Genomic DNA, 13,952 nt, shown 5'->3' on the forward strand with positions numbered 1-13,952 from the left:
CCTGCTATTACTTGCATGTTGGAGATGAGAGGTTAAGAAATTTGCCCAAGGTCACATAGCTAGAATGGAGTTGGGATATAACCCAAGGCATAGTCTTTCAGCTCATGCACTGTATTTTGTTCTTATGGTGAGAGTTATCAGGGTGTGATGGAAGGAGTATCCTTGCTCCTTGGATAAATCACATCATATTCCCGGCCATCACCTGTAAACTGAGGGATATGGACCAGGTGCTGCCTCAGGCTCCATCAGATCTAAGGATGTATAGTTTCCTAGAGCAGCCCCTCTCTTTGGGTCCTGCTCTAACATGATACCAGAGACAGTTGCTGGTTAGCATGCATCATCATTGCCTTTCTCTTTTCTGCACTAACCTTCTAATGTCATGCACATCAGTGTCCTTCCCTTTTTCTAAAGATCATTTAACACCCCATTTAGTCACCCTTGATAATACTCTTTTTTCCAAAGGAACAGTAAGAGAAGCAGCTTTCAAGGTGATTTCTCTACACTGAATGTATGTTGAGCTCTGGAGATCACCTAACCAGAAGCCTCATCCTAGAGTAGGTATATGTAATGAAGCCAACACCAGCAACAGAAATAATCTAAGCTAGTGAGAGACAGATTGACCAGTTATTTATCAAAATAGAGCCAGATTGCAGCTGACAATATTTGCTTCTAGCAGTACCCTTTAGGAATTGTCCCTCCTGACCCTGAAGCGCCAAGGGAGTAGTACAGCATGACGTCAGGAGAGTAAAGGCATTTCGTCTAAGTCACCAACTCCAATCAATAACAAGTGAGCTCCTGGAGTGCTGGGGTGAAACACACTAGAAGAACAGGCCTCAGCTCTTGCGAGCAAAGAGCACTGATCAATTAATGATGTCTGCCTGGGGCAGAGCATTTGAAAAGAGGTACCAGGCTCCTGGCTATGCACAGACCTTGCAAAATCAGTGAGCAGCACAGGCAATGCAGTTAAATCAACCAAGGTTCAAATCAAAACTCTCCTACTTACTAGCTGATTAATACCAGGAAAATGTCTTAAACTTTCTGAGTGTCAGATAAAATTAAATAGTAGTAAGAATAAAGACTTAAATGTTTGGGCAGTGCTTAGTAAGAACCAGCAAACTTATCAGCAATTTCAAAAGTATTCCCAGATAAAAAGCAGTACAAAGAACACTGCTAACTACAGCTGGATACTTTATTTATCCTTCTCTCTATCCTTTGGATTGGGGCAGAAGTCACAAGCTGGAAGCCATGGGCTCAGTCTCACCTTTATACCTATTTTAATTTCACTTATATCACTGGTTTCACCAATGTCTAAATAATTTTTGAGTTAGTTACAAACTTATTTCGCAATTTTTTTTTTAAAAAAAAGCCATATATCTTAATTCTTTGAAAAGCTTGATCTGACAACATTGGTCCCATTCCCAAATGGCAATAATCAACTGTGGCTAACTGGTGGCTGCTTCCTTTGGAGGGTTCCTAAACTCTTTTTTCTTTCCTTTTTTCATTGTGCTACATGTCATATATTCATTAAGGATGCATAAAATGAATGTACAGTTTAGAGAGTAATCATAAAGCCAATATCTGTGTAACCAAGTTCCAGGCCCAGGATCACTTGCCATTCCAATCACAGCTTCTACCTCCCTCTGGGGTCGCCACCATGCTGACATTTGGGATAATCATGGTCTTGTCTTTCACTCTATTTTTTACCGCTTAAGTATTTATCCCTGAACTACATAGTTTAGAGGGCTGAATGGACTTGAATTCTTCTGGAATTCTAACTAGTTTTACTTAACATCATGGTTGGGAGATTCACACTGTTGACATATTTCTTTTATTTTCATTGCTGTGTGCATCATACACTCTTCAATTTCACTGTCATCTCTCCACCTGGCCCTATTATAAGCATTTGGATTTGTACTTTTATATCAGGATACACAGCTCTTCTGATGCAGGAAAATAATTACCATGACAAGCATGTTCCCTTCCCTGACCACTCCAACCAAAATTCTCTGCTTGTTCTGAAGCCCCACTGTGAGCTCAGCTTGCTGATAATCCCCAGGAGGCTTCAACCTAAGGAGACTCAGTCTATCCTATTCCTCCTCCACTCCTGGTGACCTCCCCAGCCATCGGGTATGTGATCAGGCAGCCAAGGCTGACTACCCTGCATTTATTGTTCCCTTCTTCTCAATAAGGAATTAAGAGATTCAGTGAAGCCAGACCTAGATCACCCTTCTAGTAGCACACAGGGCAGCTTGTAGCAGCCCCATCTATGGCTGTTTGTCATTCATTACCTCAGCTTTATGAGACTTCATCCAGCTCTCAATCTGTGCCAATGGCTCCTCTGCCAACCCAATTTGAATTAATTTGTCAAGCAAAATTTTGTGAGATAATATATCAGCTGCATTACCGAAATAAGATCGACAACTCTGTGATCCTTTCATCTTCTAATTTAGTCATTCCATCAATAAAGGCAATCAAGTTTTCTTGGCAAATTTTTCTTTATAAATCAGCTTTATGGGTCATGGATCCACATTCTTCTTGATGTTTATGGATTTTCTTTCCTAATATGTTTCATTGTTTTACTACAATGGAAGTGAGACGTCTAAGACAATGAAAATAGGGGTGTTTTCCAATATACTTCTGGCTATAAAAGTCAGACTAAAAGTGTTAGGAATGCTGAATGGCTTTATTCTACCAACTACCTGTGGTGGGTAAAAGACAAGGTTCCAACCTTTCAGGCTGGCATTCAAGGCCCTTTGACTCTCCAGCTTCATTCCTCTTGTGCATGAATGATATGACAAGGCCCTGGTATGTCATAGTCATTAATTCTTTTCTCTCTCTGAAATGCCCTTTGTGTTATTTAGGACACTTTAGGTCGTAAGTGACAAAAAGTCAAGGTAATGACAGAAATTGGCGTAAGATAAAAAGAAATCTATTGGATCATGCAGTTTAAAAGCAAAGCAATAGTACTGACTTGAGGTATTGAGTACTACCTGATCAGGACTTCAGTAAAAACCTATCTCTCCTCTTCTTTCCTCCCCAGCTCTCCCCTCCCCTGTTCTCTTCTCTTCTCCCACCCCCCACCACATTCCGCCTTACAATCATGCCTTTCGTTTATCCAGTATTTACATCTTCTCACTTCCAGGCATAAAAGATAGAAAGTCTCTATAATATATGGGATGTTTTTTCTAAATTCTTCCCTTGTTCTATGTCATAGAATTATACATCTATGGCAGCAGTTCTCAACCAAGGGTTATTTTTTTTCCCCAGTGGGACATTTGGCCATGTCTGGAAATATTTTTGGTTATCACAATTCAGAGGCATGTTACTGAGGCCAGGGGTGCTGTTATTATCTTACAATGCACAGGAGAGCTCCCAACACAAAGAACTGTCTGGCCCCAAATGTGAATGGTGCTAATGTGAGAAACCCCGTTCTATGCCCTGGCTGTGTGAATTGGCAGTGAATATGCTTCTCTCCTCCAGCAGAGGCAACAAAAAGTTGTTGGGCCTGTGGCCCATGCACAAACTGACCTGGTCTACTTAGCCTGGACTACACAGTTGATAAAGGAACACCCCACACAACTGTGCCCAAGCTGCCCAGCTAAGGCATGAGTGAGGCTGTCCGGGGTCTGATGGCCCACTGACCAGGGAGAACTGTATATAATCAGAAAAGACATCTTTTCCCAAACTTCATGTATTCCCAGCAGTGGCAAAAGAAACCCAGCCCTTTCCCACCTCTCTAGCTAGGTTTATATTTTCACTTATTAAAGTTTCTAGATAGTTCATGTTATTATTTAAGGTCTTAAAAGGATGACAAACTGCTTGTTGCATTAGTGAGCAGATGTGGTAGATGGCATGTGTGGTTTCTAGGTCACTAGCCTCTAAGCATCATTCTGGGGTCCCCTTCCTTCCATTTGATAGCCTAACGAGAAGCTCACGGCCTCTTCCAAGAGGCACTGCTTATTGTTGCTGGGTGAGCAACAATAAATTTCGTGGTGCTAAGCAGAAGCCCAAGATGCCCTTAGATTTCTCATCTCTGTTATACAAGCCCTGTATAACCCCTGGGGCTATGAATATGAACAAATAGCACTCCAATATTAGGTTATGTTATAAAGATATTTTACAGATATAATTAGGTCTAAAATCAGTTAACCATAAGATAGGCAGACTATCGGAATGGGCCTGAACTAATCACAGGAGCCCTTTATATCTGGGTCTAGAGGTCAGCAACAAAGGAGGTCAAGGCTTCAGAGCACAAGAAGACTCAGACATGCCATTGCTGACGTGACAATGGAGGGCCATGGCTGCAAGGAATGTGGGAGTCTGGGAGTGGCCCAGATAACAGCAAGGAAGTGGGAACCTTGGGCCCACAACTGCAAGATTTGAATTCTGCTAACAGCAAGGATGAAATTAGAAGCAGATTCATCCCTAGAGTTTCCATGTAAGAACTCAATCCAGCCAACACCTTGGTTTTAGCCCTGTGAGACTGTGAGCAGAGAACCCAGGGATGCTGCACTGAACTTCTGACTGGCAGAACTGTGATCTAATAAATGAGTATTGCTAAATTTGTGGTCATTTACAACATAGCCATAGAAAACTCATATAACCATGAAAAGCCATAGCAAATACCCCAGGCCCTTTGATAACCACCAAATACTTACTTTCCACTAGCCCCTACGTTCTTTCCACACCGCTGTAAGTGTGGATGATTCACCTGAGCACTTGTAAGCTCAGTAACACCTGAGTAAATTTTCTTAGCATAAGACCAAAGGAATTTACTTTTCACCAAATTAAACCACAGATTCCTTTAATATTCCATTAATACTCAAGGTTGCACCTGACTTTAATCACCAAATAATGCTCATTTTAAGAGTTTAAAGCATATTATTTCTAAAACAAGATGCAAATATCATTCAAAAAAAGCAGTCACCCTAGTGCTTTACTGGAGTGCAGCAGGATTTCACAGAAGGTCCTCCTGATTATTTAATATTCACTTCATCTTCACCGGAGGCTGTGAGGCTGAATAGACATGATGTCTCTGGATTGTTAAACACAACTCCAGAAGCCGTGCCTGAAACACATTCTGGTTACTAGAAGATGTAAGAGATAAGAGGCAGAGCTGTTCTATGCTGATGTAACTCTTTTTACTGAATCCCCAAGCTTAGCCAGAGTAACAAATTTTAAGTATTTGGGCCAAATGTTCATCTTCTTGTAATCTGAGAGATATTTAAAAAGTCATCAACCAGGTCCCACTATAATTTGAAAGATGTATTGGAAAGAAGTATTGGGACTTGGGAGAAGAGGTTTTGATCATGAATTACAATTTTATAAACCACTACAGCGTTTTTGATGGTGCTTTTGTCTGCCTGTGAAGAATTTCCCTTGAGTTCAGCTGTGGCATTTGCATTTTTAATATTCAGTTGTTCTTAACTCACGCCCAGACTTTTTGACCATGCTTATATTAGACTCTAAAAAAGCCCTGGCAGTTCCCAATTGTTTTCTACATAATGCTCCTGTAAGTTGCTTTTAAGCAGATCATTGCACAAAAAAACATTCCTTTTCTCTTGGAAAAACTTTTGTTAAGGGGTAAAGTGTTCCTGACCAATGATTAGCATCAGAAAAGTTATACTTATAATGAATATGTAATAAAAGAAAAGATCTATCATAAACCCTTCTGGATAATTAAAAGCTTACAGAAATTATACTTTAATAAAATGAACATAATCATATCACATATATAGATTATGACTGTATTTAACATAAACCAATACAGTGGCCATTATTAAGCAATTGAGCTTGTTTGTCTATATTTAGAAAGACTTTTTTTAAATGTTGAGAACGGTCTATTCTGTTTTTTGGGGTTTTTTTTTTTTTTGTCTTTTTTGTCTTTTTAGGGCTACACCTGCTGCATATGGAGTTTCCCAGGCTAGACGTTCAATTGGAGCTGTAGCTGCTGGCCTACACCACAGCTACAGCAATGCAGGATCTGAGCCACATCTGTGACCTACACCACTGCTCATGGCAACACCGGATCCTTAACCCACTGAGTGAGGCCAGGGATCGAACCCACATCCTCACCGATGCTAGTTGGGTTCGTTAACCACTGAGCCACAACGGGAACTCCAACTATTCTGTTTTTAAAGTTTCTCAGGAGTTACCGGCCAGATGCCAATTTTCCCCTTGTAAGTCTCCTGGAGCAAGGGATGGTATTCAGAATCGTATTAATGGTCACAAAATTATCCTCAAAGAATGTTGTGTTTTTTTAACAAAGCATTGGTTAGCTATTGCAAGGGCGTGTGTTTGCATGTGCAGGTGCATTTGTGCATATGTGCATGCACACATGTGTGTATGTGAGCGTGCACGTGTGTGTGTGTGTGTGTGTGTGCCCACACAGGAGAATCTCAAGTCTGCCTTGTCCTCTTCCAGTTGCCATGCCTACGCTCCATACCCTGACCCTACTTCATCTGTCCGCCTCCTGCCTCCTCTCTGTCTTGAAGTACACTAGTGCAGGTCCTACGAAGTGAAATGTGAAGAGGTAAAGAGGAGAGGGACACTTGCCTTGACATGGGGATGGCTTGCGGAACAAAGGATGAAGAACAAGAGGCTGCTACCAGCTGATTATGTGGATGTTACTATTTCTCTACCAGCTGACTAGAGTATTTCCTCTGCCTCCTGCTCCCACTCTGCTAGAGACAGAGCCAATAAATAAATCACCGTAGTGGGAAATGAGGCACCCACACTAAATAAAATTAAATAGACTTAGTAACAGAATTCAAAACTTGAAAAGTGGCAATAATCCCTATTCATTTCACCTCTTCATCAACCTTAGAGACTCTAACTTGGAGTTCTCTACTCATGTCAGTGAGGGGTGTAAGGAAGCGTGGGGTGGAGTGAGATAACTATTGCAGTTTTCTAGTTTTCCTGCCCTATATATTCCTCTATTTTTCCCTTCTCCTCTGATCATAGGAGTAGACACCTAACATGAGCTTACCTATTGGAGTATCCTGTTTTTCTGAATACAGGGGCTTAGGGCATGTGATTAAAGAAAGGCCTCTCAGGTTTCCTTACTGGAAGTGACATTCAGCTGATGGAGGGGAGACATTTCCCTTACTTTGGTATAAATAATCTGAGGCTTCCAACAGCCATTGTCCCTAGACACATGGAAAGAACTGCTCTGCTGAATGAGACAAGCAGAGATAACAGAAATGGATGGATGGAGGGAGGTGTGGATGGACGAGGGGATGGGTGATGGATGGAGGGAGGAATCCAAGGATAGATGGATGGACAAGCTCTCCCTTATCTTCCTTTAAGGGGGAACAAGTACCAAAAACTGTGTCCCAAAGCATAAGGGTTTCTCTGTCCAATCTGATACTCCATTCATAGACTACAGTCTTTAATCAAACTCATCAGTTACTTTGGCTTGGTTTCCCAGTGCTGGCAATTTGAATTCTCAAAGTCCCAGGCAGATTTCAAATGAGTCCCTAACCTTGAGCAAGAAAAGAATCTGAAAAACAGGCACTGTCTGCCATCAGCCTTGAAACCAAGAGCCATCATACTGCACACTTCTAGGATGTGGATGGGATTGCACTGCATGCTTCAAGGAGAGAAACAGCATTGAACTAGTTGGTGGCCAGCCCCACCTTGTGATCCATTCTTAGGAGAAACCTCTTTATCCTTCATCTAAGTCTTTTCCCAGGTAGATCCTCAGCTTCTCATGAAGTAGACTCTGTGGTGGCCTTTCCCTACCACTTCCTAAAGCATGTCCAGATTTTAGGATAAATACAGCTTAGACCCAAACTGAAGTCTTGGCAACCCATGCTCATCTCTTTTTCCTACCACTTGCCCCTCTAGCTCTGATTATATGGCAGATGATGTACTTGCTGTGCCAGTCACTGGGATATGGATAGGTGACATGATAGCTTCAGCCCTGGGCACTTACATGGGCCTTCTGAGCCCAATTAAAAGACAAAACTTGCCAAGTATGAGCAATGACTTAAAGTCACCTTCTCGGAACATACCATCCAAGCATAATATTTAGAACTTGATTAGATCCTGATTCAAACACACTAAGTAAAAAACACCACATATGTTCTGATCAGGGAACTTAACGACTACTGGATACATGAAGTTAATAAGATATTGTGACTTTTTACACGTGTTATACTATTATGATACTGCTTTTTAAAAAATGGCTTTTATCTTAGACATACATGCTGATGTATATATAGATGAAATGATATGATAGCTGAGATTTGCTTCAAAATAAACCAGCCTGATGAGATCGGGCATGTTCAGGAGAAGGAACACTCCCAAAGACATTCTATGACGCCACCATCACCCTAAATCCAAAACCAGACAGAGGTACCACCAAAAAAGAAAACTATTGCCCAATATCATTGATGAATATAGACGCAAAAATTCTCAACAAAATCTTAGCCAACCGAATCCAACAACATATCAAAAAGATCGTACAACATGACCACGTGGGATTCATCCCAGGTTCACAAGGATGGTTCAACATACGCAAATCAATCAACGTCATACACCACATTAACAAAAGAAAAGTCAAAAACCGTATGATCATCTCAATAGACGCAGAAAAAGCATTTGACAAAGTCTAACATCCATTCATGATCAAGACCCTCGCCAAAGTGGGTATAGAGGGAACATTCCTGAATATAATCAAAGCCATTTATGACAAACCCACAGAAAATATAATATTCAATGGGGAAAAATTGAAAGCCTTTCCACTAAAATCTGGAACAAGACAGGGATGCCCACTCTCACCACTGCTCTTCAACATAGTTTTGGAAGTCTTAGCCACAGCAATTAGACAAACAAAAGAAATTAAAGGCATCCAAATAGGAAGAGAAGAGATAAAACTGTCACTGTATGCAGACGACATGATACTATACATAGAAAACCCTAAGGACTCAACCCAAAAACCCTTTGAACTGATCAACAAATTCAGCAAAGTAGCAGGATATATGATTAACATTCAGAAATCAGTTGCATTTCTGTATACTAACAATGAAATATTAGAAAAGGAATACAGAAATACAATACCTTTTAAAACTGCACCACAAAAAATCAAATATCTGGGAATACACCTGACCAAGGAGGTAAAGGACTTTCATGCTGAGAACTATAAAACACTATTCAAGGAAATTAAAGAAGATGTAAAGAAATGGAAAGATATTCCATGTTCCTGGATTGTAAATTAATATTGTAAAAATGACCACACTACCCAAAGCAATCTACAGATTCAATGCAATCCCTATCAAATTACCCATGACATTTTCCACAGAACTAGAACAAACAATCCAAAAATTTATATGGAACCACAAAAAACCCAGAATTGCCAAAGCAATTCCGAGAAACAAAAACCAAGCAGGAGGCATAACTCTTCCAGACTTCAAGCAATATTACAAAGCCACAGTCATCAAGACAGTGTAGTACTGGTACCAAAACAGAAATGCAGACCAATGGAACAGAATAGAGAACCCAGAAATAAACCCTGACACCTATGGCCAATTAATCTTTGACAAAGGAGGCAAGAGCATTAAATGGGAAAAAGAAAGTCTGTTCGGCAAGACTTGCTGGGAAACCTGGATAGTCGCATGCAAATCATGAAACTAGAACACACCCTCACACCATGCACACAAATAAACTCAAAATGGCTGAAAGACTTAACCAAAAGACAAGACACCGTCACACTCCTGGAAGAGAACATAGGCAAAACATTCTGACATCAACCTCATGCATATTTTCTCAGGTCAGTCTCCCAAGGCAAGAGAAATAAGAGCAAAAATAAACCCATGGGACCTCATCAAACTGACAAGCTTTTGCACAGCAAAGGAAACCCAAAAGAAACCAAAAAGACAACTTACAGAATGGGAGAAAATAGTTTCAAATGATGCAACGGACAAGGGCTTAATCTCTAGAATATACAAGCAACTTGTACAACTCGACCCCAAAAAAGCCAACAACCCAATGGAAAAATGAGCAAAAAACATGAAGAGACATTTCTCCAAGGAAGATAAAGTTGGCCAACGAGGACATGAAAACATGCTCAACATCCCTGATTGTTAGAGAAATGCAAATCAAAACTACCATGAGATACCACCTCACACCCGTCAGAATGGCCATCATGAAAAAATCCACAAATAACAAGTGCTGGAGGGGGTATGGAGAAAAGGGAACCCTCCTGCACTGGTGGTGGGAATGTAAGCTGGTACAGCCACTATGGACAACAGTACGGAGGTACCTAAGAAATCTATATATAGAACTTCCATATGATCCAGCAGTCCAACTCTTGGGCATATATCCAGACAAAACTTTCCTTTAAAAAGACATATTCACCCACATGTTCATTGCAGCTCTATTCACAATAGCCAAAACATGGAAATAACCCAACTGTCCATCGATAGATGATTGAATTAAGAAGATGTGGTATATATACACAATGGAATACTACTCAGCTATAAAAAAGAATGACATAATGTGATTTGTAGCAACATGGATGGAATTAGAGACTTTCATACTGAGTGAAATAAGTCAAAAAGAGAAAGACAAATGCCATATGATATCACTTATATCTGGTACCTAATATACAGCACAAATGAACATTTCCATAGAAAAGAAAATCTCGGACTTGGAGAATAGACTTGTGGATGCCTGGGGGGAGGGGGAGGGAGTGGGAGGGATTAGGAGCTTTGGGTCAACGGATGCAAACTATTGCTCACAGAATGGATTTACAATGAGATCCTGCTGTGTAGCACTGAGAACTATGTCTAGATACTTGCAACACAGCACGACAAAGGGAGAAAAAATTATGTATACATGTATATGTAACTGTGTCCCCATGCTGTACAGTGGGAAAAAAAAAGTGTGTTGGGGAAATAACAACAAAAAATAAATTAAATAAATAAATAATTTTAAAAAGAAATAACAGTAATTTTTCTCCTAAAAATTAAAAATAAAAAATAAACCAGTCTGATAAAAAAGGTACAGAGAAGTAGGTGGATAGAGAGATAAAACACATCTGTTGAGAGCTGGCAAGGCTGCGTAATGATTACATGGGGCTTCATCACACTATTCTGTCACCTTCTGTCTATACTTGAACATCTTCATAATAGAAAATTTAAAAATAAACTCAGCCATCTCAGAAGGCAGGGGTTCCAGAGTTTCCCCCTGTAAGCAAGAAGATGTATCTATATTAGCATTTCCCAGATATAGGCAACTTAGTTTCCCAGTGGAAACTGTCTTGAAATGTCTAGTTCCTACCAATGATATACAAGAAAGTCCAGCTCTGTACGCCACACTAAGAATTACTGGAGAAAGTCATGTTCCATCAAACCACAAAGATTTAGAAACTATCTGTTTACACTCAAACAGAACAAAAATTTTAGTAACATCCTAGCTCAGGCCAAAGCATCCTAGCTCCGCCTTCTGGAGTCGAAGACGGTGTGGTTTCTAACTGGAGGCAGGAAGACAGTCCCCTTGAACACATCCAGTGACCACAGCAACACCAGGAATTCCTTCTGAAGTGGTTGGTCTAGACTGGTCCGTTCATAACACGGGCTTTCAATGCCACCAAGCACTTCTCCAACATTACTGCTTCAAACGCCTCCATCATTGTATTAGTCAGAATTCTCCAGAGAAATAGAACCAATAGGATATACAAAGATACATACATACTTACAGATATCAGAAGAGACTAACTATAGGAATTGACTCACTTTGTTGTGGAGGCTGAGAAGTTGCATGATCTGCCATCTGCAAGCTGGAGAACCAGGATTACCAGCGGTGTAGTTCAGTCAGAGTCCAAAGGCCTGATAATCACGGGGTGATGGTGGAAGTCCCACTCTGAGTCCAAATTCCCAAAAACCAAGAGCACTGATTTCCTAGGGCAGGAAAAAATGAATACCTCAGCTCAAGCACACAGAAAATTCAGCCTTTCACCATCATTTTGTTCTATTCAAGCCCTCAAGAGACTGGATGATGCCCACTTGCGTTCATGAGAGTGGTCTTCCTTATCAATTTGCTGAATCAAACACTAATCTCTTCTAGAAATACCCTCACAGACACACCCAGAAATAATGTTTTACCAGCTGTCTGGGCATCCCTTAGTCCAATCAAACTGACACATAAAATTAGCCATTAGAGTCATATGAGGAATAAGGCATTCAAGAATTCTTCCATGCAGTACTGAGAGACATGAAGCTGTGCCTATATTAAGCCTGTTCAGTTACAAGTTTTTCTAAGCAGCAAAATAATCCACATGAATGGAGGGCCCAGAGTACCTAACACATATATGCCCGTCCCCTTATTTATTTCTACGAAATAATTATGAGTGTATCATTGCTGCCCTCTCAGAAAAGGGATCTATGTTTGGGTTTATATGTGGGCAATAAAAGAGATTTTTGAAAACTGTGTGTTGAGTCTACAGCCATTCCATCCTGAATGGGACCGGTCTCATCTGAAAACTGTGTGTTGCATATCTCTATGGTCTGCTGTGTAACACCTTTATTGATCATGAGGAAGATGTGAGCTGTGTGGCAGGACTATCATCTGAGCGTGGCTGGACACAGAGTCTTTCATAAATACCTGGCTTTATTATCCACATGGACCCAGCAGGACACACTGAGGGTCAGCAGAATTCAGGCCTTGCCCTGAGGAAGGAGGTGCCACTTGAATGTTCCCAAGTGCATGCCTGGATGTTGGCACCTCCTCCCCTGCCTCTTGTAGCCTCTGACATTCTCAGCCCTTGTCAGCTATAGATTCTTGTCCAGGGAAAGGGAGAGCCCCATCCAACAAGGGGATGCAAGTTTCCTCCTCAAGTCAATTATCAGGTAAGATGAGCCAACTGTACCACGTCTTCCCACAAGCCCATCCCCTGTCTCACTAGCTTTGCCTCTCCTTATTTAAACTCTGTACCCGTGGTTCTCAGCCATAAGCATGCATCCAAACCACCTGGAGGACTCCTTGCATCACACATTGCCATCTCGCCCTCCCACCCCAGCCAGCTTGCGATTCGGTAGAATTTGCATTTCTAATGAGTAACCAGGTGATACTGATGCTGCTACCCTGGGACCACCCCTTGAGAAGTACTGCTCTAGAGATCTCCTAGGTTCTAAAGGCTTTACCTGAGTCCCAGTCTCTTGGGTTCCTTCCTCCTCCTTGGCCTGGACTTTGGCCTTAACCCCAACTGGCCAAATAAGAAAGAACACGACAAAAGGATCAGCCTGATTCAGCTTCAAGACTGCTTGCTGCTGGTTTATTGAGAAATGTCCACTTAAATACCACTTGGGACGGTCACCAACCTTGCAGATGACTAAATTCTCCATATGTTTTAGGACTCTGTTATTTGAGTTGTTGCTACCACCTCAGTGCCTGTCCTAAAATTGGGTTTAATTTCCTGTCCCAATCATCTCCAAGTTTCTTCCTGCAGCGCCAATGCCTATGTCCTAGCCCTATGTAAGCATGTCAACAGGATAGTGTTACAGCCTTCTACACCTCTTTTCAATCCTAGAAACTCAGATCTCAGGCCACTGAGCTGACTGGGGGCCTGCACTGCTGATTATTATTTATTATTATTACTATATGCTTTTTCCAGGACAGAGAAGGCCTTAGTTCAAGAAAAATTGTATAAATAATGATCTGGGAAGAACTGGTCAAATGCCTTGACTCCTCTAGGCCTCAGGGATGGAAGAAACAACTTACAGATCCCAGGCTCCACTTACACATACCTGGTTTCATGGGGCAGGAAGAAGACTTTGCCATTTTCTCAAAACTTCCTTGGCGATTATAGGGTGCAGTTGGGGTTGAGAACTACTTATCCTTCCCCTCATTTCACAAATAAAGAGACCAAGACTCAGAGAGAACGGTAGCATGCCAAAGATCCACAGGCAGGTACTGGAATCTGACACCAGGATTCTATGCTCCCAATCCTA

The 13,952-nt window shown here is 41.2% G+C and overlaps 1 long non-coding RNA gene across 1 annotated transcript in view; it reads right to left on the reverse strand.

The window, feature by feature from the left end:
* LOC102166616 overlaps window positions 1-13,952 on the reverse strand; it is a 395,732-nt gene that overhangs the window by 169,090 nt on the left and 212,690 nt on the right. Inside the window, exon 4 of the long non-coding RNA XR_002345296.1 lies at window positions 11,739-11,903. This is a non-coding gene — a long non-coding RNA (uncharacterized LOC102166616). The remainder of the gene's footprint in view (window positions 1-11,738; window positions 11,904-13,952) is intronic.

This window comes from Sus scrofa, chromosome 6 (genome assembly GCF_000003025.6).
Source record: "Sus scrofa isolate TJ Tabasco breed Duroc chromosome 6, Sscrofa11.1, whole genome shotgun sequence".
NCBI classification, from domain to species: Eukaryota; Metazoa; Chordata; class Mammalia; order Artiodactyla; family Suidae; genus Sus; species Sus scrofa.